The sequence below is a fragment of the Bos taurus genome, chromosome 26, assembly GCF_002263795.3.
Source record: "Bos taurus isolate L1 Dominette 01449 registration number 42190680 breed Hereford chromosome 26, ARS-UCD2.0, whole genome shotgun sequence".
Taxonomy (NCBI): domain Eukaryota; kingdom Metazoa; phylum Chordata; class Mammalia; order Artiodactyla; family Bovidae; genus Bos; species Bos taurus.
In genome coordinates, this window is record NC_037353.1 from 44,655,506 (window position 1) to 44,681,868 (window position 26,363).

The 26,363-nt window shown below is 49.2% G+C and overlaps 1 protein-coding gene across 10 annotated transcripts in view; it reads right to left on the reverse strand.

Moving 5' to 3' along the window:
- Positions 1–26,363, reverse strand: part of CTBP2 (C-terminal binding protein 2) — a 169,274-nt gene that overhangs the window by 109,813 nt on the left and 33,098 nt on the right. For 9 of the 10 annotated variants that reach the window (XM_059881722.1, XM_059881717.1, XM_024985464.2 and 6 more), the window contains one exon: positions 7,151–7,255. The gene's annotated coding sequence lies outside the window, so the exon portion shown is untranslated. Of the gene's footprint in view, positions 1–7,150; positions 7,256–20,607; positions 21,555–26,363 lie in introns of those variants that run through there. The other variant, XM_059881720.1, reaches the window with a different exon arrangement.

Sequence of the window (26,363 nt, forward strand, 5' to 3'; positions counted from 1 at the left end):
GAAACTCCGGAGTGTCCTGGATCTTCCTACATCATGTGGACTGCTTCTTGGGCTGTGGAACATTTCCTTAGCGTTTACAGCGGAGAAGCTGAAAGCCAGGCCAGATGTACACTTGAACCTGGGGAGGTGCTATGTGTTCCTCCACAAAGATCTAGATGGAATGACCACCAAAAGGGCCTAAAACTAAGACTGTATTTTAAAAAGATGTTTAACTGGCCCAATGCATTCTAGAAATACTTATAGCAGCAGTGGTAACATATAAATGCTCAACAAAAATATTTATACAAAGAAATAACCTCTTCCTCTCCATTACTCACAACGCAAAATGCTTGCCTGAGACCCAAACAGTTTTATATGACAAAGTCCATTTCCCACCCACTCACACACTGACCTGTACACACTCAACCTGAAACTTACAGTCAACGTGAAGTATGTCCATCGGCGGGCCTGGCCCTAAGCCTGTCGCAGGTTCTTACCCCCATCTACTCTTCCCTCCCACACCCACCTGGCTCCCAGTCTCAGGGAAGTGATAAGGATCAGACCCATGACACAGGCCTCTGGTGGCCCCAGAACCTGGGGCGGCTGCTCCTGTCTATCAGGGAGGCCAGGGGCAGGAATCCCCGTGTGCGGGCTTGTCCAGGTCCCCATCACAGCTGGACTCAGAGGGGTTTTCCCAGCAGACAGTCACACCCCCGGGGACAGGCAGCCAGCCCACGGTCAGCCCCCGCATCCCGGGGACCAAGTGCCTGGGGCAGGGACAGACTCCATCACGCACACGAGAACATGAACTTCCCAGAGAACCGCAGACCCCAGGGGCAATAATGACAGAGTCATCGCTACAGAGGGGTCCTGTATGCTGGGAGGGAGCAAGTCATAGGACTGAAGTGTTTCAGCAGGGACCTAGGGAACCCTGAATCTGGGGTTACACCGTCGGAGTCTGAGCCCCAGGTCTACTCGTGGGCCCCACGTGCTGGCATATGATCTCAGCATCACTTAATAAATTAATACTATTATTACTCACTAATAAAACAGGAATCTCAGGCAAGGTCATAGGATCTTGGGAAGAGAGGGCCAATATCTAGCCTGTCGCTGCACAACACTGAATGGCATGCTTGGTGATGACCCAACTCGTGTCCCTCCCAGGACAGAGGGCTGCAAGAAGCAGTCTCTCCCAGGCAGGCTCACCCCCTGCCCAGCTCAGTAGAGTCGCTCCCTGGCCGGAAACCCCAGGAAGTGCAGGAGGCAGACTGCCTGTATTCCAGACACACGGATGCCAGAGTTCCATGCCTCCCTGGCTGAGGAAGAGACTTGGATTAGAACCAGCCATCAGTCTGGAGGGGCGGGAGGCAGGGAACAGCCCCAACAGAGCAGGAAAATGACCCACTAGAAAGAGAGGGTGACTCAACCAACACGGGCTGGGGACTCAACCCGTGTGAGCAGGATACGGACAGTACTTGAAAACAGAACAAGGGGACTGGCTGGCTGATCTCCCTGGGGCTGCCCAAGAAGCCTCGTGGGAATCTGGAAATTCTAGGAGGAAAGGATAAGGGCTGAGCAACACCTTCCAGAGAAGGGCCCCTGCAGGAGCTTGGATCCGCGGCTCAGGAAGAAACACAGACAAGAACCAGGAACCAGAGCTCCAGCGGGGCCCTCCCCTCGCTCCACGGAGAGCGGGCTGCAGGTCCATCAGCATCATCCCCGCCGCCCGGATCTCAGCCTCCTGGCTGTTTCTCATCTAGAAAGTCCCCAGAGATGAAAGGCCCAGCGAATCGTGCTCTGGTTTGTGGTTTCCGATGTTGGCAGCCATGCCTCTAGCCTAAAAGTTGGAGGAGGATCACACGCCCCTTGTGCAGACTGAGCTCCAGGGGACCCTGGAGGCCGAAACCGAGGACCAGCGTGACCAGAGCCGGGTCCCTCCCGTGCCCGGGGAAGCAGCAGTCAGGGTGGCTGCAGGGTGCAGACACTTGTTTCTGGGGTAAGGCAGTCCTTTCCCCTTCTGTCGAGGGAGAAGGAAGCTGTGTTGGCAGAAACAGGGCAGAAACCCTAAAGACTGGAGATGACGTGACTGAACCCCCCTGGCCCACTGAAGCCACATTCAGGTCACAACTGCCTGGTCCCCAAGGCAGACTTCGCGAGGCCCTCCCCTCTGAGTCACCGGCTCCTGGAGAACCTCAGATCACCTTTCCCTGGGGTTTTGTAAGGCCGGTCAAGCTTCTACAGCATTATCGCAATCTGTCAAAATGAAGCAGCGCACGCACTTCTCTGGGTGCAGGCAGCCGGATACCCCGCCGTGTCTGGCAAACCACAGCCACCGCTACCCCACCATCACTTCACAGAATAAAAGCTAAGGGCTGTGATTTGTGTTTCCACTTAGTTGTAGACATTTGACAACAAGCACTTATTTCTTTCCCCGACACTTCTGTTGAAATTACAAGGTTACCTGGCACCGCTACAAATATTAATGCTTAATAACAAATGGCACAAGAAGAAACAGTGGACCCACCCGAACCCCGGGAGAACTGACGCTGGTTCCAGAAGCCAGCGAGCAAGCAACAGCTACAGGCTGGACAGTAAAAGCAGGACAAAGTGCAACAGATCTTAACGTAGCGGGCAGTTGTTCACTATGGACGACAGAGGAGCCTCTTTGGGGAGAAAGTGGAAATGTCTGGTTTGAAGTTAGGAAAAGAAAAATCCACAGAAGCCAGAGTATCAAGTCTAGAAATATTGGGAAATCTTAATGCTCTTAAATGAGAACACGCACAAATATGCCAAGAAGACAAGAAAGACCTACGCATGGTTCTAGCACCACGCAGATCTGCCATTCCAAGACAGACTTCCTACGAACTGAGTTCTTCATCTATTTCCTTCTCCTCTCCCCACATTAAAAAAGATGTGTCTAGAAGGAGAACTCAACAGGTAAGCTATCAGGTTGAAATCGACATGGGGTCCCTTTCTCAGGCTGCAATTCAAGATGCTGCCCCAGAGGGGCTGCAGGTGGGGCTGATCGTAGACAGCCACCCGAAAAGTGGGGTACAACGTGCTGGGTGCAGAAATGAGCCGAGGAGAGAAGAGCCCGGAACTAACACATGTTCCTAGGACAAGGATGAACCCCACCCTGCGAGTATACCTGGGGGTGGTCAGGGGCAAAGGTTAATCCACTGGCAGGGTGCCCAGTGCTGGGGAGGAGCCAGGCCACCAGGGCCATGGTTACCATGGGTGAGAGCGCAAACACCACGAGGCATCATCCTCCAGGCGTGGCGGCCACGCTCCAATCAGGGCCAACTCCAGGCATCATCCTCCAGGCATGGCGGCCACGCTCCAATCAGGGCCAACTCCAGGCATCATCCTCCAGGCATGGCGGCCACGCTCCAATCAGGGCCAACTCCAGGGCCACACTGAGCTTCTTGAGCTTTTCCAGAGCGCTGCCAAAAACCTGTTCCCACAAGTTATGCTAAAAACACCTATGTCCTGAGAACCATCATACGAGGCAGAATGTCTGAGCATGCTAGGTGCCCAGGAAGTTTGTTACAGGAAGTGTGTTGCCATCTCATCCTGACATTGCATGCATTTATGCTATGTTAATGTTCAAGCTGGTTTTAGAAAAGGCAGAGGAACCAGAGATGAAATTGCCAATATCCGCTGGATCATGGAAAAAGCAAGAGAGTTCCAGAAAAACATCTATTTCTGCTTTATTGACTACGCCAAAGCCTTTGACTGTGTGGATCACAATAAACTGTGGAAAATTCTGAAAGAAATGGGAATACGAGACCACCTGACCTGCCTCTTGAGAAACCTGTATGCAGGTCAGGAAGCAAGTTAGAACTGGACATGGAACAACAGACTGGTTCCAAATAGGGAAAGGAGTACGTTAAGGCTGTATATTGTCACCCTGCTTATTTAACTTCTACGCAGAGTACATCATGAGAAACGCTGGACTGGAAGAAGCACAAGCTGGAATCAAGATTGCCAGGAGAAATATCAATAACCTCAGATATGCAGATGATACCACCCTTATGGCAGAAAAGTGAAGAGGAACGAAAAAGCCTCTTATTGAAAATGAAAGAGGAGAGCGAAAAAGTTGGCTTAAAGCTCAGCATTCAGAAAACGAAGATCATGGCATCTGGTCCCATCACTTCATGGGAAATAGATGGGGAAACAGTGGAAACAGTGTCAGACTTTATTTTGGGGGGCTCCAAAATCACTGAAGATGGTGACTGCAGCCATGAAATTAAAAGACGCTTACTCCTTGGAAGGAAAGTTATGACCAACCTAGATAGCATATTGAAAAGCAGAGATATTACTTTGCCAACAAAGGTCCATCTAGTCAAGGCTATGGTTTTTCCAGTGGTCATATATGGATATGAGAGTTGGACTGTGACGAAAGCTAAGCACCAAAGAATTGATGCTTTTGAACTGTGGTGCTGGAGAAGACTCTGGAGAATCCCTTGGACTGCAAGGAGATCCAACCAGTCCATTCTGAAGGAGATCGGTCCTGGGTGTTCATTGGAAGGACTGATGCTAAAGCTGAAACTCCAATACTTTGGCCACCTCATGTGAAGAGTTGGCTCACTGGAAAGACTCTGATGCTGGGAGGAATTGGGGGCAGGAAGAAAAGGGGAACACAGAGGATGAGATGGCTGGATGGCATCACCGACTCAATGGACATATGAGTTTGAGTGAACTCCCGGAGTTGGTGATGGACAGGGAGGCCTGGCGTGCTGCGATTCATGGGGTTGCAAAGAGTCGGACACGACTGAGCGACTGAACTGAACTGAACGTTCCTCTGAGATAGAGATCACTGATCAACAGGATCCTGCAGTGGTACAATTATTAGGTTGAGTTAAATGAAAACGCTGTTACTTAACCATCTTTTTGATGTTTGGGTCAGGCACTGCCAGTGCTTGGACGTGAAACTGGATGCGCGTGGGAGCCTGAAGGATCTCCATTGCTGTGAGCCGCTGAACACATCTTCAGCCCCAGAGCCCTGTCTTGGAACTTTCCCAGGTCCACAAAGAATGTGTGCAATGACGTCCCTGCCCAAGAACCCGGGGCAGATTACAGCACATGGGGTCTTTAAAACAAAGGCTTCTTTTAGAAGAATGAGTGGCAGCCAGCAAAGAAAGAAATATTGGCTTTAAAAAGCAAAATTGAGCATATATGGTTGAGAGAGGCCTCCATGACTAAAACAGACACACCCATGTCCCACTGTCCCAAAGGAGGTTCACCGATTATTTCTAGCTTCTCATCTCTCGAAAACAGAGACTCGGACTTGTTCAAAGATCACAGAGCCCCCTCTGCTAAGCCACCCTCTGTGCTTGTTCAAAGATCACAGAGCCCCCTCTGCTAAGCCACCCTCTGTGACCTGGACACTCTGCTGTGACCTTCAGCCGGGCAGCCTTCTCAGACGACTCTTAGCAAAGGTTTCTGGACGTCTGTTGGGTTGGTCAAAAACTGCGTTTGGATTTTTCCATAAGATGTTATGGGAAAAAATCCAAACAAACTTTCTGGCCAACCCAATACAAGGCAGGGGCTCACGGGACCACTGCAGTAGAACTACTCATTTCACAAATAAAGGCCTTTAAGAGGGACCTGCTGGGGAGCAGGTTCTGCAGGCCCAGGTCCGGGGGAGCAGCCCCAGGGCCCACAGTGACTCTTCTCCACGGGAAATGGGGGGAGACTGTACAGGGAGACCCCTCCTGGGCCACACCCCTTGGCTGGCTTGAGACTGAGGGTCAGTGTCTCACGCCCAGGGAGGACCACCCACCAAAGCCAGGCTGCCTAAGGCTAACGTTTTAAAGGCAGCATGTATTTCTGTGTTATTACTAACATTTACTCCAGAGCCACGTGCGGGGACCTGCTTTGGAGTCCCGGGCACGGACGCTGCCGCACAAATTCTTTGTGAGCCCCTGATCCACAGCTAAGAGATCGTCTGTCCTACTCAATACTGCAGGGGGTAAACCCAGGGCCTAGACAGAAAGAACACCAAGAAGTTTTCTCACCTTTTTTTTTTGCTGGCTTTAAAATGACACTGTCAGCTTAAGGAGCAATTTTTTTTTTCCCTAGCAGGATGAAAATCAATCATTTCTGAGAAGTTTGCACTTTGCGACTCTGTAAAGGTTTTGTGGGAAATGTCTAAAGGCACGTTGAAATTAACTCAGAAGCCCCCTCACCCCACCCACTCCAAGTCCTTGCTCTGGTGGTGGGAAGGGGACTTAAGTCTATCCATCAATATTTTCTCAACCACACTCCACATAAAGGCCGACAACTGAAGGCTCTCCTCATAACACACCCACGTCCCTAATCCATTCCACCACAAAAGAATCATTCTATGTTCAGGACATCCTAGAGGAGACTTCCCTGGTGGTCCAACGGTTTAGACTCCACACTTCCACTGCAGGGGGCACAGGTTTAATCCCTGGCTAGGTAACGGTAAAGCATCCGCTTGCAACGTAGGAGACATGGGTTCAATCCCTGGGTCTGGAAGATGCCCTGCAGAAGGGAATGGATACCTACTCCAGTATTCTTGCCTGGAGAATTCCGTGGACAGAAGAGCCTGGCGGGCTAAGTCCATGGGGGCTCAGAGTCGAACACAACTGAGTGACTAACACTTTCTCCTGCAGGCCTGTGAGGTTGTGGCAAAAAATTTAAAAAGGACATCCTGGAGGTCTGTAACTCTCAGACTCTTAGCTCATTAAAGATGCACCAGCATCAGCAAGCTGCTTTCTTCCTAAAGACGTCCATCTACCATTTTGCTCGAGCCACTCGGCATGGCATGGGACTATTTCCCTAATTCATTTTTATTCTTTGTAATTAATATGTCGAGAAGCCCTAACACGGCTCCATCCTGACTCGAGTTTCCTAGTGTAATTTCCGTTGACTTATCTCTATAGCAGCAGTGGCAGTAGCAACATCACTTTACACTGAACTGTATTGCTTCAGAGTTAATTACATGTATTTTGCTTTTGATAAATGAAAATACCAGATGCAATTAATTGAAAGACAATCAATATGATTCCTCTATTAAACGTCCCAATGAAATATCCAGAGGCTGTCGGAGATCCATAGTCATCAACAAATTGAAAACACATTCCAAAGGAGATTTTTTTGAAAAACCTGAACTTTTACCTGGAGCCATTTTATAATAACTCACCAACATAAATTTGTCCACAAACTCTATAGTTCACACGATGGACTGTCCGTCTTTTTTAAGAGAATCCAGCTTCATTGGTTCAAAACCATTTAAGGCGATGAAACCCTGAAAGCAAAAATGAAATGGGTCAGTGGAGCAGAGGCAGTGATTTCTTTCTTTGTTGTTTACATCTAGCCAGCCTTTAATTGCATTTTTCCAATGCCTTCGATTCTAAGCTACCAGAGGTTATTAAATGGTTTCATTAAAAATACTATTTGTCTTGCTTTAGTCACACACCAGATCAAATTAAACAGTAGAGCACCAGAACAAATGATCTCTTTCCATCTATTTTGACACGAAGCCAAGTGTGCAAAACCAGAAGGTGATACTGTGTCATCGCCGTGAAAATGTCATTTAACTTCTTTACATCTCCAAGTAGCAAGCAAAGGGACAAAACAATCAATACCTTCAAGCAAACCATCTTACCAGCAGTTTGAGAAATATGGAATTATAAAGTGCAAACCAGAATCCCATGGTTTATAAGTGCTATTAGCGTAAGTGCTGACAACTGTTAATCCACTGTAACTGATTAACGGTTGCAGTTGTCATTAATAGAAGGCATTTTAACTTACTACTGAAATTGATTACTCAGTTAAGAATTCAATCCTAATGTTCAATAAAACTGTACTTTCTTGGCAAATGCAATATGAAACGAGGTGATGCATTAAACAGCACTCACATTTATTTTACTATACGTGCAAGAGGAAATATATGGGACCTTCCACATTATCTGAACCACTTCCTGCGCGCTCAGAGCAGTGAGAGGGGGTGGACGCAGAAGTCACAGCTCCCAGGGCTGACAGAAAAGGCAAACACCCGGGTGTCTTCCCTGTGCCGTCCGTTCCCAGGAAGGACAGAAACAACGGCACCATCAGAGGTGCCAGGCACCAGGCGTGTTCGTGTTTTCGGGCAGTCCTTCTCAAGTCCCCCGAGAAAGAACTCTTGCAGCCGACCCTGACCATTTCCAGGCTCACCTTACAATCAAGCAGCATTCAAACAGTTGATTGATGTTTTTAAAAAATGTATGAAATTCCTGTAACCTGTTTCCCAGCTGCACTCTACTTTTCAAACCATTCAAAAGAAACCATACTCCCGAGACTTCCCTGGTGGTCAAACGGCTCAGACGCCACGTTCCCAATACAAGTGGCCCGGGTTCAACCCCTGATCAGGGAACTCGCTCCCACGTGCTGCAACTAACAATTCTACATGCTGCAACTGAGGCCCAACACAGCCAAATAAATAGATAATTTCTTAATTAAAAGAAAAAGAAAGAAAGAAAGAACGCCATATTCCTGTGCTCTTTCTAATGTAAGGAAGGGTCCAAACCCTGACACCAGCCAGCTTCTGCTTGTCCACTGGTACTGAGTCAAGAACGGGAACATGGTGGTCTCTATGGTCAGGGTTAGCATATACCCAAAGGCAAGAAGTAATTCACTCCCACCGTGCCCCACACTGCCTTACACCCCAAACTTTCCAATTCAAGGGAGTGGGTGGGGAGAGCAGAGACATCCAATCTCTGATGTGCTGGGAAGGGACGGACAGTCATGGGCTCTCAATGGTTGCAAGCCTCTAATGACAGTTTCCTTGACTAAGTATCTATCACAGCCAAGGGAACATCCTGTGGAGGCAGCGAGAACCTGCCTAAGAAGTCTCATCCTCCCTTCAAATCCCATCGCCTGGACATCTTCTGTAACACCTTCACGTCAGACTGCCAGGCTGCGACATACTCTGCACATCATCAAGTCTCTAAAATATTTTAATGCCTTGATTACACATCATTCATCTCCAAATTCCTCCAGGTCTGGAACACCGTGGGAAATCAAACATGGAACACAGCGGGAAATCAAACATGGAACACAGCGGGAAATCAAACATGGAACACAGCGGGAAATCAAACATTTAACTAAAAAAAAAAAAAATATATATATATATATATATATTATATATATATACATCAGATCAGATGCTCAGTCGTGTCCGACTCTTTGCGACCCCATAAATCGCAGCACGCCAGGCCTCCCTGTCCATCACCAACTCCCGGAGTTCACTGAGACTCACATCCATCGAGTCAGTCATATTAAATATATATATATATATATATTTATTTATTTATGTTTAAAAGGCTTCCCAGGTGGCTCAGTGGTAAAGAATCTGCCTGCCGATGCAGATGTGGACCTCCCAATCCCTAGGTCAGGAAGACTTCTTGGAGAAGGAAATGGAAACCCACTCCTGTATTCTTGCCTGGGAAATCCCATGGACCAAGGGGCCTGACAGGCTACAGTTCATGGAGCTGCAAAAGAGTCGGACATGACTGAGCCACTAAACAGCAACATACAAGTGTGTGTGTACACACACGCATGTCAGTAACATTCAACGAAGGCCCGATGACAAAGGTGACTTGTTAAATCGACCTGATCTTAGTGGTGGGTACAGACTCTCTCCTTGAGATACTTCACAGTAAAATTAATTAAACAGGGAACAGACAACCCCACCTGTGCAGAAGGCCTCACAGAGGAGGTGACCTTCCATGGAATTTCAAGCCAAAAATTTGGAAGAGCCTGCAGTCTGCCCAAGTGAACAGTGACAGCTCCTTTAGCGGATTAAGAACGTTAAAAAGCTTGGAAGACTGTCAGAATCTTTAAAGCGAGTGCCCATTGTTACTTGAAGGTGGAAAAGAAGTACTTAAAAAGGCTGGAGCCACAGAAAGGCTAAAAATTCAAAAACACTTTGTTTCCGTAGATACTTGATGACAGTACAACGGGGAGCCGTGCCCCGTGGATTCGCCAGGGGAAATTTTCTTGGCAGGATTCCTCTAAGAACTTCCAGGAGTATACAGCAAGACACAGAAATGACTGGGCTGATTAAAATCACCACCGCTCCTAAACCAGCAACCCCAGGAACCTAAGCGGGCTGTCCCACCAAGTACAAAACTTGGCCTCAGCCAGTAAATGCCAGGAAACTCCAAGCTGACTTGGCTTCATCTGGCCAAGGGAAAGGGCATCTATTTTTGTACAATAACCTGGGTGAATCTATTAAACATCACTTGGCAAATGTGTTCCGCCACAGTTGATAATGATGAAGGTGTGAGTGCGTGCACACACACAGGAGGGGAGGGGCAACACACACACACACACGAGAAGGGGCAGCACCCACTTGGCAAATGTGTTCTGCCGCAGTTGATGATAAAGGTGTGAGCTCATGCACGCACACATGCGCGCGCGCAGGGGCAGCACCCAGGGCCTGCGGGGGTCTGAACCAAGGCTAGGCTTTTCATGCAGGAAACTCACAAATTGAGACGCATTGCCTGGCAGGGTCCCCACCAGCTGGACTTTTAGTTTCTTCCTATCCTGAGTTGAGCGTATGAAAATTACCTTTTAGGTCCACAGTTAAAACTGAAAGAGATGCACTCTAAAAAGGTCTGCAAGGGGGCCTGAGAGACTCATTCCGGAAGGACCAGCCCCGTTCCCACTTGAACTTTGCTCTCTCAAGCGGTGGCCACTGTGCTCCGCTCCGTGCCCTGCATGAAGGTCCTGCTCCATCCAAACTCTACAAGAGGGGCATGCGGGTAGCCCAGCGTGGGCTCCCTGGGACTCCCCCCAACCCTACCTGCGGCAGGTACCACAAAGTGCCCACTTACCGGCACTTACTATGGATGAACTATTTCTAACGCCTCTAAAGCTGTGATGAGTCAGCTCTGCTACCACCCGGAGCCTGCCTGAACCCCGCCTGGATTCTCTGCTCTGCTGGACTCACATTTGGGTCACGGAGGCTTTGAAATGCCCGTCCTCTGTCCAGCCATGGGCGGCGGGGGCAGGCTTCCAAGGAAAGCGCCTCTGTTCCTCTCCCTCTGGCTGGGAGGAACAAGGTGGTCAGTGAGCAAAAGCGAGGCCTGGCCTGGACATCTGTGAGCAGAAGAGGAGGTCCTCAAGGGCTAACTGTGCACAGAAGCAAGAAAACCCGGTGCAGAGAGAACATGGGTCTTAACTGGAACCTGCCCTCCTTCATGCTGTGCTTATCTCGGATCCAGAGGGCCCCCTTCACATTTAGTACCTCTGGACTTTCCTGCTGGTCCAGTGGTTAAGAATCCGCCTTATCCATTAAGGGGGACAGAGGTTTGATCCCTGGTCCACATGCCACGGAGCAAGTAGGGCCCCAGCACTGCAACCAGTGGGTGCGATGAGAAGCCCCCATACCGCGGCCAGAGAGTGGCCCCTGCTCGCTGCCAACTAGAGAAAGGCTGTGAGTGGCCACAAAGACCCAGTGCTGCCAAAAATGAATTTTAAAAATTTAGTACTTCAACGGAGAACCAGAAAGTAGTCCACAGACTCTTCCCTCAGGCAATCACGAATTTACTGCAGTAGAGGGGCGAGTGGGGAGGAATGGAGGGGAGAGCGTGGAGTTAACAGGACACCACTGAGAATCCCAGGCTCCTCGGGTCAAGGTCACCAATGCCCTGGGACTCTGTCGCATCTGAGATGGAGGTGACACCATCTGCTTCAAGGCTGATCAGGTCCTTTCGAAGAGATCATGCCTGGGGGGCTCGGCACGGGGCAGGGTCCAGCAAATGCTCCATAAATGCCAGGGGTCATCAGATACTGGCACTGACTCTGACGTGAGTGTGTCGTCTCCAGCCTCAGCTAAGGACCAAACCAGTCTCTGCTCGCATCATGAGATAAATGGTTCCCGTTTGGCCGAAGAGTCCAGTACCTCTTGCCAGGTCACGAAGGGACCCGCATACTCCCTGCCGGCAAGGTGGACCCGCCCTCCCCATGGTGAGAGTCCTGAGGCAAGGCTCAGGAAAGGAACACGGGACCAGGTGGAGAATGGTCCAGAATCCCAGGCTTCGCGCTCGTCACTGTTCTCAGCTCAGATGCTGCTGGCGGGCCCTCTCAAGAGGGCGCCTGTTATCAAATTTACAACTGAACATACTGAGTGAAGTCAGACAGAGACGGAGAAATAGCGTATGACATCCCTTAGATGCAGAATCTAAAAAGAAATGACACCCATGAACTTATCTACAAAACAGAAGCAGACTCAGGCTTCAGAGGATGCGTCTAGGGTTGTCAGGAGGGGATGAGGGGAAGGGGTCGTAGGGAAGCTCGGGATGGACAGGTAGGTACACATGGCTGCGTTTAAAATGGATAACCAACAAAAACCTCCTGTACAGCACAGGGAACTCTGCTCAATGTTACGCGGCAGCCAGGATGGGAGGAGAATTTAGGGGACAATGGATACATGTGTAGATACGGCTGAGTCCCTTTGCTGTCCACCTCAAACTATCACGGCATCGTTAACTGGCTATACCAAAACAAAAGAAAAAGTTTTCTAAATAAGTATGACTGAAGTGATGCACAGTCACTCTCGGAAATGCTGGTCAGCTGCCCACAGCTGCAGGGCCCCACCCGGGGCATCCAGCTGCCCACCTGCACCCCAGGCAGAAGGAACCACTTGCCCATGGGTTGCTGCAAGAGGGACCCACAGACACGGAACCTGAGCCCCAGCTTTAGACAAAAGCTGGTCTTGGGGAGCCATGGTAATCTGGAGGTCACCCCAGGCCACGCCTGTCTCAACCTGTTCACCGTTCCCACTGCACACACCAGCCACACAGCACCGTGTCAATCTGTGCAAAAGGGGGGTGACCCTCAGGGATGGGGTCACAGTAAGGACGTGAGGGCCCGGGAAGTGGGTGCCAGGGGCTTTCCCTGTGTATCCACAGCAGGGCCTCAGAACTATCTCAAGTTCAAGGGTGGTGGGTGGGGAAAAGCCTCAAGCAGACATGGAACCCCAAAGTCCCCAAGAGAAACCAAATGCCTGCCTTGCAGAACTGACCCACCTCTATCAGCAAAAAGAAGTCCTCTGGCCAGAGAGGCACACCCAGACAGAAGGACACTCACACAGAGGTGCCAATCTGAGGCCACAGGCTCCTGGAGCACAGCTCACGGGACCCCTGAACAGCCTGGGCCCCGCCCCCAACCCCTCCAGCTCCTGATTCACACCTGACCACCCTCAGCAGCTCTCCCCGACATCCAGGGACCCACGATCATCCATGACAGAAACAGATGGTTTCGGACTTTGACTGGGCCAGGGGACCAGAGCTGCATACATGGGGGGCTGCTGGGAGCACAGAAGGGCATCTCTGAGCAGCTGGGGGTGAGGTGGGTTGAGTGGGAGGGGTCAGGAGCTGCTGGGATGTAGACGCTCCCCCCAACCTCTGCCCCTGGGCTCAGAACTCGGGGGCCACACAAGTGTGATCTGACCCCAACCAGGACCTCAGGCTGACCCAAGTCGCCTGGGGTGGGGCCCAGCCTCTCACAGGGGCTGTTAACAGCCCTCTCGCCCCCAGAAAGACCTGGTCCAGCAGGCATAAAACTGTGTGGAATTCTGGACTGATTGTCACCAGGGAAGGACAAAGTCCTACAAAGACGGAAAAGCTGGGCAAGACAGAGTTAAAACGGTATGACCTGAGATGCCTTCCCCTTCTACAGCCGTGTCATTCCTTCCCAGGATTCAATTCCATATACCATTGCCTAATAATGAATAAACCGTATTAATTAGCTTGGAAACAATTACCCTTTATTGAGGAGGGGTGGAGACCCTGAAAGTTAATTTTCCATGTCCCGATACAATTACGCTACTATCAAGACACCTAAGGTCAAATCAACACTTCATGATTACCCCAGCATCCAAGAGTTCCAGCTTCAAGAAGAAATGTGCCCTCCAGGCACGAACTTCACATCCAGTCTTTGCAGAGGGAACGCTTATGGAAATTTTGTAATATTAAAATATCTTCAGCTGGGTTTAAGCTTTAAGAACACGAAGAGGCCCAACAGCCAAGATTTCAGAACTCTGTCTTCAAATATAAGGACAGCCAGTGGAAAAGTGTAAGGGAAGTCTTGGAACCCAGCCGCTTTCTTAAGGAAAACAAAATAGGGTATTTTCTCAGTGTTGTCTCAGATGTAGTCAATTAATGTGTCCATTCCTCAGCTGCCTTTAAGCTTTTTGCTTTCGCACCCACCCTACAGAGCCAGCAGATTTGAGCCGGGCTAGGTGACCGGGAGGAGTCTAGCCTCATAGCATTAGCTGGGCTTCAATCGTCTGGAGAAAGCCTCTGCTCTCAGTGGCTCCAGAGATGGAGAAATAAACAAGGGCATCAGGATGCCAGATTGGGGGTGGAGGTGGGGTTGGATACAGCTGGAAAAATGAACGTGGAAAGCAAATCGACGGGTGCTCAGGCCGGATGTGAGCCAAGTTTTGAAAGAAAGAGAGAGAAGTGGAGCCGTGAGCAGCAACCCACACACAACGATGTCATCCTGTGAATTCAAGCAGCGTTCCCACACCCTCAACTGCCCAGCTGGCCGTGGAAGTGCTGGTCTGAGCAGTCTGACCCCCAGCTCCCAGAAGCCTGGCTGTGACCCCGAGCGTCTGTCCCAATGTCAGACAAGCCGTGAAGCCGCCTTGTTAACTCTGAAATGCCCAGGGGTGGAGAGTCCTTTCTGGGGAAGGACCCCCTTACAATCAGCCTGGCTCAGTGCATCAGGCGACAGGGGTATAAGTCCATAAGACAAATCAGAGATACTGTAGGTGGCCTTTTGTGGATCCAGACAGTAAGTGAACCAGAGAGCTACAGGCCCAGGCACTTCCACCTCTAGGAGAGGTGCCAGAACCTGCCAGGACTGGGAGAGAGATGGGCTAGCCCATGAAGAGAACACAGCCAAGTAGCAACCACTAACCAGTGGGGCATCTTGAAAGAACGCCCCGGCCTCGGCTTTCTCCCTGTTAGATTGCAGGGCGCAGAAGAGGTATGCTGAGTTCCTTTCCATCAGGTACCCCACTGAGCAGGCGCATAGGGTCAGACAGCAAGCAAGTCTCCTGATGCTCAACAAAGAGACAAAAAACCCACTGAGCTGAGGATTTTTAACGTAAAATCCACGGATGGCAGAACAGAATGTTTGAAGAGTTGGTGAGACAAACAGCCCCCCAACTCCCACCACTTCAGTGGGAGTATGAAAGAGTACCATTTCTGAAAAGTTAGAGTTCATCCCCCAGCTCATTCTACCCCTAAGCAGTAACTAGAGGAGCCATGATAAAAATAAAAATAAATCATCTCAGGGGTTTCCCTGGCAGCCAGTGGTTAAGACTCTGCACTTCAATGCAAACGGCATGGGTCTGATCTCTGGTCTGAGAACCAAGATTCCACATACCACGCCAAAAATACAAACCACCTAAGATGATCCCTAAAACAGAAAAGAGTTGGATAACCATTTCTGCGACACTATAGACACGACAAACAATTATCATGGTATACCTACGTATGTTACCATACCTGTAATCTCAACAGATAATAATATTCAGTTTTAAAAATTCAAAAACACTTCATAACTTAGGAAAAACACTTGTAGGTCAAATGGAAAAACAAACAGACTCCAAATCTTATAAATTAAAAAAAATATTCTTTGAATAGTGAATTTCACTTCTTAGTGCTGCTAAGTCGCTTCAGTCATGTCCGACTCTGCGCGACCCCATAGACGGCAGCCCACCAGGCTCCTCCCTCCCTGGGACTCTCCAGGCAAGAACAGTGGAGTGGGTTGCCATTTCCTTCTCCAACTTCTTAGTGCACGAGACAGAAAATACACCCAAAGTGTTAAGAGAAATTATTTTTCCATGCTAAGGCAATTTTTAAAATAGAAGTCTTTTGGATCATAAAAACAGTCTTCATATTTTCCTCGATTTCTCTATTTTCTGTAAAGGGCAGGTTTCTTACAATCTGGAAAACGCACAGTGAGTCTGTGTGGGCTTCTACATCAGGAGAGGGAGCTGAGGCTGGGAATACAGCAACGGAGCTGCTGCCGATGCTTCCTGGCTCTACTTAGGATCTAAGCCCTTAAGTAAAGCTGCATCGTGCAGGTGAGTCCAAAAGGAAGTAGTAAGGTATCCCCTCCAAGCTCATGAAGTTAATCTAAAAACAGGGTGATGGACTTCCTTGGAGGCCCCGTGGTTAAAACTTCACCTTCCAATGTAGAGGATGTGGGTTGGATCCCACATGCCTCAGGGCCAAAAAACCAAAACATAAAATATAGCAGCAATACTGTAACAAATTCAATAAAGACTTTTTAAAAGTGGGGGTTTTTAAAAAAACATTAAAAACTCTTAAAACAAAAAGGTGTCCCTCGTCTGGATGCCAACATATCAATCTGAATTCCAGTGGCCAATCGACCTGGGAGAAGCCGAGGGGCAGGGGAAGGGGCCAATGCAGTGGGGATCCCTTGACTCCCACGGGAGCTCAGAACCCACTCTCCCCAGGGCCTGCAGGACAGGATGGCACTGCCACAAGGTGGACTTGGCAGGCTCCAGCCAAGTTCTTGGCTACAGACTAGACTGCAGAAGAATGAGCAGAGAGAAGCATAAAAAGCAAACATACACACACACACATATATATGACTTGAGAGTCAAACGGCTGAGTTCACAAGCCCTGGAAAAATTACTCACAAAAATAGTGACTAGATTTAGATACCAACTGCTACTGATCATGGGACTATAGGCAGAGTATCGAGCTGGGAGGAAGTTGGGTAAAAATGAATTCAGCTGGTTAGCAAGCCCTCAGACCCCAGCTCTCACCAACTGTTTCCCCACCTCCAACTCTATCGTGTATTGTAAGGGCACTGACCACGTTACCAGGTTTCTCACTGGTTTAATTGGTCAGCTCCAGGTGAGTAGTGAAGGGCGTTAATCCCTCCATCGTGTCCAACTCTTTGCAGCCTCATGGACTGTACCCGCCAGGCTCCTCTGTCCATGGGATTTCCCAGAAAACTGGAGTGGGTTGCCATTTCCTCCTCCAGGGGATCTTCCCGACCCAGGGGTTGAACCCACGTCTCTTGCACTGCAAGCGATTCTTTACCATCTGGGCCACCAGGGAAACCTGATGGCTGCCACCAGGGAAGGTGAGCAGGGACATCATAATTTTTATCTTGGAGAACTTGGAGACCAGCCCACTAGCAAGGAGCACTGAAGGGCTGTGAGTGGCCCCAGAAAAGCTGCCTGATCCTTGTTTCGCTTCTTCACCAATAAACCCAGGACATGACCGCTCTTACCTAGAATGAGGGGTCACAGTGGGGTGATGCATGATGCCACAGATAAAGCACTCAGCTCTAACATGTATCTGTGAACACTTCTACTGTGTAACAAATGCTTTTCTAACAGGACTAGGGTGATTCAAGAATCCAGAGTCCTGCGAAGAAGAAAGGCCTAAAGGAAATTCTGTTTTATTTCAAAACAAATGTATTCAAACCCAAACCTATAGATTCAGGGGAGATTTCGGTGTGACATGAAGCGCTTCACTGCCATCAAATGGCTGCTGTACCTGCAACCAAAGAGAAGACTTCACTTTTTAAAATCCATTTACAGCGCTAGGCATGTCGCAGGGAGCAGGATGCAGTGCAACCCCGCAAATACAAACACGAGTGAAGACCCCCAAGGTTGAATGGAAAGGAAATTCACGGGGCCAAAGTTAAGTCTCCTCTACAGGCAACAAATTCTAGTCTTCAGAATGAATCCCAGGGACTTCCCTGGTGTTCCAGCGGTTACGACTCTGCACTTTCCATGCATGGCTGCAGAGGACGCGGCTTCGATCCCTAGTCGGAGAACTAAGATCCCACATTCCCACATGGCGTGCAGTGCAGCCAAAAAAAAAGAAAGAATAAATCCCAGAGCCAGATGAGACCTCAGAGAGCATCTTATCGGGAAAGGGAACCTCCCCCTACAAACAGCCTGATGATACAAACCTCCTGATTCATATGTATCAGGCTAAGTAACACTGGGGATCGTCAACGAACTTCTTCACATACCGAATCACTCCGTTGCACTCATTAATTTTGAAAATACAGATGACCTTGCATAGGGGTAATATCTTCATAAATGTTGTCCTCACTGACAGGACACGTGTGCAAATACACAAGCATGTATGTTTAACACAGTGCAAATACATCCACTTTCTGAGGGAAGAACACCTCAAAACTTTCCCTGTGAAATTAGATTCTGGGGCTATGTCACTTTACAGCTCTCATGAAGGCATGCCAACGCCAGTGAGGTGCTCAGGGTTTCCTCTAAAGAAATCATGCTCACGCAGTTTTTAACTTCTCTTGTGCACAAGACCAGAACTTCCGTCTGTTATTTTCATAGCAGCGGTGCTAATAATAAAATATCAAAATCCAGTCACCTTTTATCCCAACTTTTGTTTCAGTCCGGGTGCACAGTTCAAAACCACAACAGCACACGTGAACAGAACTCACAGGGTGAAGGCAGGCCCTTCCACGGGCTTCCCAAACCAGCCAAGCTATCAGAGCACACAAGCTTCTTCAAACACCACCCCCATGGACATCTGCTGCAAGATGCGGGCAAGCTAAGCAGAGGCCAGAGAGGTCTCACTCCTCTCATTTTGCAACTCTCAGGTTTCCACGATGCATCTCCTCTTACCCAGGGTTCCAGTCTAAGACTGGGTTAAAAAATCTTGGGATGGAATATTCCTCAGCAACAAAAAGGAACCAGCCGGCAATACAAGAACCTGAATGAATTTCAAAGGGAACTGTGCTGAGGGAAAACACTCTGCCCCAAAAGGCTACGCATCACATATCATCTGATTCCATTTCTATAGCATTCTTAAGGGACAAAATTACAGAGATGGAGAACAGATGAGAGGCTGTCAGGCTTTAGGGCCTGGGGAGGAGGCAGGACACTCTAGCTCCAGAACTTTCTCTGAGTAAGCAGGGTTTTGGAAGTCGGCCAGCCCTGCTGACAAGCTTGTATGCTGGCCATGAACTGTCTGCGCCACCTAAAGTGGGTGTGGCTGGAAACGGGGAACAGGGGACACCCTTGTGGGCTGGGACACTGTTGTGTATCTTCATGGTGGAACATGATACAACTACAGGAGAAGTGAATACACCCAAACGAATACATGTAACACTGGGGAAATCTGAACAGTATCTGTGGATTGTATCAGTATCAGTTTCCTGGTCACCTTATCATCACTATGTTTTACAAGATGTTACCAACTGGGGGAAAACCAGGTAAAGGGTCTTAACAACTTACATGTGATTGATTATATCACAATGACAAACTTAATTACAAAAATAACAAGTAGCTTTGTCCTGTTTTGGCTGTTCCTTTGGCGCATGCTGACCAATAAGCAGGGCAATTCCTTTTTGTGGTGGACCAGGGTTTGTTTACAAGGAGCCACAAGGAGCCTAGCCTGTTGACACGCTTCACGCTCTGAATTGGGATCAGCTTCCTTTGGCTGCCAGGGTACATGGCTCCTGAACCCTGACCTTCTCCGCTGGAGCTGGCAAAGATGCTTGCTACGTAAGATCTTTCCTGGGAACAGGCACAACTGACTGGTTTCTCTTGCCCAGCTGCTGCCAGCTGCCCAGGGCTCCCCAGGTCACATCTCACAAAACAGCTCCAGAGAGGACAGGAGAAAGCCAGCCCCCAGGGCTGCTCCATGTGGATGAGTGGGCAAGGAACCCCAGGGCTCCCGGACCCCACTGGGCTGCCTCAAAACACCAGGAGGCAGGCTGGAACAGGGCAAGACCGTCCCTGGCTAACACATGTGGTTGTACGCTGGGCTGGCCACCTTCCAACACCCAGCTCACTCAGAGAAAGTTCTGGAGCTGGTGAGTCCTAGCAGATTGGCAAAACCAGCGAGCCACCTGTCTGAGCTGACCCACAGCTGACATTCCTGCTTTTCCAGCAGCCTGGGGACCTTGAGGCTGCCCTCAAACTCCCTGTCAGCCTCTTGTGACCCAACTTAATCACACTGTATCAACCTCAAGGTCTTTGATGGCGTTTGGAGTCTGTCCCCTGAGATCGCGTGTTGTCTCCCTTTTAAGGAGAGCTGGCAGTCAGTCTCAATACTCCCCGGCACCTCCCTGCTGATTCAAAGAACCCAGAAGGAGAAAATTACAGGAGCATCTTTGCTGTCTCGCCTTATTGTCTTCAGGGTCACACTTCTTTCAATCCATTCAACAGGAGTTTATCCTCAATGCCTCCCAGAAACAATCATGAAAGTAGTCCCCCTCTCCCCAAAATGTGCCATTCGGTACAGTGTACAGATAAAACATATTTCCATCATAATACTATTTTTTCGGATTCCATAAACCCTTAAATAGCCATTTACTCAAAAAAGCTGAACGCTTTCAAATGTTGCCCAGCTTCAAAGCTGATAAAGAAATAACCAGCGACTCCTCCGCGGGAATAAAAATTACATTCTACATAAATTAAATATATAATTTGATTAAACATGTTTATATCTTTGTGATGACATTTAAAATAGAAGTAATCATTTTCTTTCTCAAAAGAAAAACTCTTTCAAATATAATTCGAAGCTGTCAAACCTATCGCCTGCTACAGATCTTTTAAATGTCACGTACCTTCAAAGGGGGACGGCAGTTTCCTTTTAAATATGCAATTCCAAACAGTGCGTTCTGAATCAAGCATGTATTAAAATACACCGCTGGCATTTACCCTGATTAGGTAGAGCCCTCTCCCCTTGTTCCTGGGGATCTGCTCCGGAGAGCAGCTCTGAGAATGCTTCCTCCCCGTAAAACTCCAGAGGGCTTAACGCTTCCACACTGGCTGTGAAGCACCTGGCCCCTGGGACCAACGCCAAGTCACACCCCTGAATGCCTTAAGGGGCAAAGGTATTTCTTATGATTCCTGCAGTTTCCCTCCCAGGTATCTCGTTGAACTCTGTGTAACCCAATTATGGCACAGCATCAACAGCCCAATTGTAAGACGGTGTTAATCAGATGCAAAGAAAAACTCCAAACTCATTCTTCTAAGTCAATGACCTACATATTCTATTGCTTCTTCTCCAACTCAGTAGCAAACACCAGGCTATATTTAAACACAGAGCACAGATATATCTTTCTTCTGAAATGCTTAGAGATACAGATAAAGCCTTACACTGTAGCCCTCCTCTTCTCAACTTACGGAATGCAAGCCTTTGTCAACATCAACTGTTTGGGGAACTCAAGACAACACACACGGTCCATGGCACTACTGTGGTTTAATAATAAGGGTAGTTTTTTGTAAAAACTAAAGATGAAGCTCCAATACTTTGGCCACCTGATGAGAAGAGCCAACTCAAGTGGAAAAGACCCTGATGCTGGGAAAGATTGAAGGCAGGAGGAGAAGGGGACGACAGAGGATGAGATGGTTGGATGGCATCATCGACTCAATGGACATGAGTTTGAGCAAACTCTGGGAGATGGTGAAAGACAGGGAAGCCTGGCGTGCTGCAGTCCATGGCGTTGCAAAGAGTCAGACACGACTTAGCGACTGAGCAACAACAATAGGGAAAAAGCATCTCCACTGGAAGGCAAGCAGAACGAAGGCTGCCTCCCCAGCCCCCGGCCAACTACAAGCGTTCATAAAGAAAACAGACCAAAGGACCTCAAGTCAGTTAAGCATGTCGCATACCAAGTGTCCAACGGGGGTGCAGACGCTTCATAACTGCTCAACCTCAGAACTAGGGACTAACGTGGGGATACCCTAGAAGTCAGCAGAGGCGACAGCAGAGGAACAGAGAGCTCTCTGAGTCTGTTCTAAGACCACGGAAAGGGGACTTTTCACTGCCAATCTGTTTGTATCTCAGCCAAACTTGATGAAACATGGGTAGGTCAACTGCTTCACCACCACCCTCTCCAACCAGTGTTGCAGGAGGATCCTAAAATTATCTCAAGAAGCATCAAGGCAGAGGCTGGGGAGACCACCCAGCCCAGCTCTGCACCCACTGCCTTCCTCCTGGGGAAGCGGCGCTGCCCGTGGAGGAAGGAGATGAGCAGAGGCCAGACCCGTGCCCGCACAACTCAGGGAGCCTTGGAGACAGATTACCCACCGTCTCGTGGGCAGCTTGGGAGAGGACCAGGGTTGGGGGGATACGCTTCACAACCAAATCTGGGCTGGAGCTGAGAAACCTCAGCTGCAGACACCTTGCTGTCTCATCCTACACTGTGACCTCAGGCAGGTCGCTTTGCCTCTAGGAAACCTACTTCTCTCGGGGATGGGAGAGGAAAGCTCCAGAGACACCAAGTTTCTGTAACTCCAGTTCTAATTCCATTTACAACAGGCAACTCCTGAGACTTAGAGCCAATTCTCTATTCACTGGGGCTTGACAGAGAGCAAGCACGTGGAAAGAAGCGTTATGACGGGAACTCCGCTTTCTCTTTGGATTCAGGTGTACATCCTTCCTTGGGTGGCGGACCCCCACCCCTACCCACCCTCACCCCCCCACCTGGTGGAGGGGAAGGGCCAGTAAACACCACCCGTGAGGCCAGATCCTGCAAGCTGACCCCGGCACCCACGGAGAAACCAGAGAGCACGGCTGAACCTAGACGTCTGTGTGTCGTGGGAGACCTTTTGAGTGCTTCCTGCACCCCAAGTCTCCTCCTAAGAGGGGGGCCTTCCCAGTTAACACCACATGTGCTCCCTCCCGTCTCCCCACATCTGGGGCCCACAGAAGTCATCCGTCCAGCACCCCCGCCCCGGTAGACTCTTCCAGCTTCAGTGCTTTATTTTTGAGCCTTGCTGTCTATCAAGCTTAATGAACCCAATGTATACACACATATCTGTAGCTATAGCCATATACAGACACACACCCACTCATCCAAAAAGTCTGGCATGGACTCCTTCCTGATGGTCAAGGCTGACAGCCCCTATTCATCTGCCGTCCACCTTCCCAGCTGGACCCCACACCACTCCGAGACCCATTCTGCTACTGCACCAACGGAGGGGCAGGCACTGCCGAGAGCCAGATTTGGAGACAGACATAACCTTGTCTTCAAGGAGTTCCAGAACGAGCAAGAACAGAACACCAAGTGCTAGAGAAGCAGATATGGAAGAAGGAGAGACAGCAACTTTGCCTGAACTCCCGCTCAGACGCTCCCAAATCACTGTCTTCCTCAGTCCCTCCAAGGAGCTCCAGATGTACCTCACCACCCTCCCACCTCCACATACCAGCTACGTGACTGCAAGTCCCTCCCGCCCCCAGACTCAGATTGTTCACTAGCATGGACAGCACTGCTTTACCCTGTTGGGAGTCCAAGACTCAGCCAAGTCCAGACCCTGATTAAGTCTCTGATCCTGGAACTGACCATGCCTGCCCCTACGTTTGTCTACCTCAACATTGGAATCACAACAATTCCCGGGCGAGAATGAAAACTCCAATCATTTTCTCTAAAAACACCCAGAAAAAAATCCAGTTGAGACAAATGTCATTTTGGGAGAATGACCCAGTTCAACTCAACTGGTCTAGTTAAAAAGTATTGTTTAAAAAAAAAAGTGGTAGTCACTCAGTCTCGTCGGACTCTGTGCCACCCCATGAACTGTAGCCCACCAGGCTCCTCTGTCCATGGAATTCTCCAGGCAAGAATACTGGAGCGGGTTGCTAGTCTCTTCTTCAGGGGATCTTCCCGACCCAGGGATAGAACTCAGGTTTCCTGCATTGCAGGCAGAGTCTTTACTGTCTAAGACACCAGGGAAGCCTGAAGTATCTAAAATTCCATCTCAATCAGATGGTACCGTTAGAAGGGCTCCTCACAGAATGGCTTCCCCTAAATTCTCCTTCACCATTGTGCCTCTCAGTTTGACCCGGACCCGGCCCAAGCAGCAGCTTGAGTTGCCAGACCTCAGCTGCCGGTAGAACCCTCAACTCCTATTTGCTGCTGTTGTTCAGTTGCTAAGCTGTGTCCGGCCCTTTGAGACCGCATGGACTGCAGCGTGCTGGGCTCCCCTTGTCCTTCACTCTCTCTCAAACTTTGCTCAAATTTATGTCCACTGAGTCGGTGATGCCATCTAGCCATCTCATCCTCTGTCACCCCCTTTGCCTCCTGCCCTCCATCTCTCCCAGTATCAGGGTCTTTTTCAATGAGTTGGCTCTTCTCATCAAGTGGCCAAAGTATTGGGGCTTCAGCATCAGCCCTTCCGATGAATATTCAGGGTTGATTTCCTTCAGGATTGACTGGTTTGATCTCCTTGCAGTCCAAGGGACTCTCAAGAGTCTTCTCCGGCACCACAATTTGAAAGCATCAGTTCTGCAGCGCTCAGCCTTCTTTACGGCCCAGCTCTCACATCCGTGTATGACTACTGAAAAGACCACAGCTTTGACTATATGGACCTTTGTCGTTACAGGGCCTCTGATCCCATAACTCCCTCTAACGAATCATTTCTCTTTAGGGTGAGCTCAAGGACTCACACCATCTCTCTAAACTCAGAAAAAGAGAACTGTTCACAGCCAACTGTCCTGAAATCTGTGGTTCCTGTACGTCCATTTTTCAAACAACTCTAGTCCTTCCCAATCTCATCCCTTCTTACAGTATCCTTTTTTCTTTTTTAAATCCTCAAAACATTGGGTTGGTCAAAAAGTTTGCTTGGGTTTTTCTAGCTCACGGGGAAACCTGCATGAACTTTTTGGACAACCAATACTTTCTCCAAAAAGACAAGATATAAAAAGTAAAATGTAATCCACTCATTAGGACCTATAAACCATATCCCCAAAAGCACTGGCCCCGAAGAGACTTGGAGAAGCTGGCAGTAGCCTCCCCAAGGCCAGCACACCCCAGACCACTGGGCTCCTGGGTGGCCCAGCTCACAGGGTGACTGGTCTGCGGCTGGTTAGAGAGCTGCGTAGCACACCTGCTCAGCCAGTTCCCCCACACTGAAGCAAACTAGAAATGCACATGCTCCCATGTGATGATCAGCGGGCTCCGAAAATCAACTTCTGTCAGTCGTGAATGCAAAACCGTGGGCACAAGTGTTAAGAAACACGAGGGACTGAAGGCCCTGACCCTCATGCTTCACTGGAGAGCACAGTTATTGGAGAGGTAGGGAAGGGGGTGGGAGATGGCGTGGGAATGGAAGCAGGGAGAGACACGGCCCAGGAGAAATCAACGATTGTCCTGAATCGCCAGGGAAAGCCAAGAAAAGCAGGCCTCGAAATAAAACAAAGAGGTTCCTCACTCCAAAGCAAGTACACTTCATGGCCCACCCCCAGCAGAGCAGCGGGGCAAACTCTGCATCCATCTCACTAGCGGAGGGACCAAGGGAGAGGAAGGTGTTCCCCATGCCACTACACTGCCTCGAGCAGAAAGCCAGCGTTCTGCTAAGTGGTTTAAAAAATAGCTCCATCTTCCACACGTGATTGGCAGCAGTGTAAAACTTTATTATAACTGCTTTATAAAACGAAACATACACCTATTCTATGACCCAACATTCCACTTCTAGGAGTTGACCCAAGAGAAATGAAAACATATGTCCATAAAAAGGCATGTACGAGAATGGTTCACTCCAGCTTTACTTAGGATTGCCAAAGTGTCCATCAACAGGTGCATGGATACACTCGCTACAGAGGATGCTGCACTGGAATACTACACAGCACATAAAAAAGGAGCAGGCAACTGTTCAGGTGAGAACACCCCAAAATTTCAACAAACACGTTACAGTGAGTTTAGAAAGCTTTTGCTGAAAGGTGTACGTGGTATAATACATGTGTGTAATATTGTCTGTGTACATACACATGTATGTATAACGTGTGTACACATAGGTAGTATACTAAGTGCTAGAACATGAAAAATTAATCATTGTGGGAGTGGAGAGTATTTGCCGGAGATGACCAGGGAGACTGGAATGGGGGCTACCTGGCAAGGGTCATGAAGTAAGTTTCTGGATTGGTGCTAAGCTGTATATTGTGATATACTTGGGGGTACCCAGGTATGTGAATCTGCCAAAACAAATGGATTGGCTCACTAGGATTTATCCCCGTTCCCACCCTGCTGAACACCTCCCCCAAGTCCTATCTCAAAGGAAAAACTAAACTAAAGGAATCACAAAAAGTCAGCTTCAGAAATGAGATGCATGCTCAAGGACCCAGGCAGGGGTGGAGCTGAGCAAGGACTGAGAACCATTGAGAAACACTGCCAAGTCAAGATGGACTGATGGGCAAGGGGGTGGAGAGCGCTGGGCCTGGGGTCTGGGGGGTTCGCTGTACCACGTGACCACTTGGGGGGAACCGCTGGCTCTGGCCCATCTGAAAAATGACAACCACAGACATACCCACAAGGCCAGGGCCATTTCCCCACCAAGAGCTGAAACCCCAGAGGCCCAGACGGATCGTCACCCCAAACCAGAG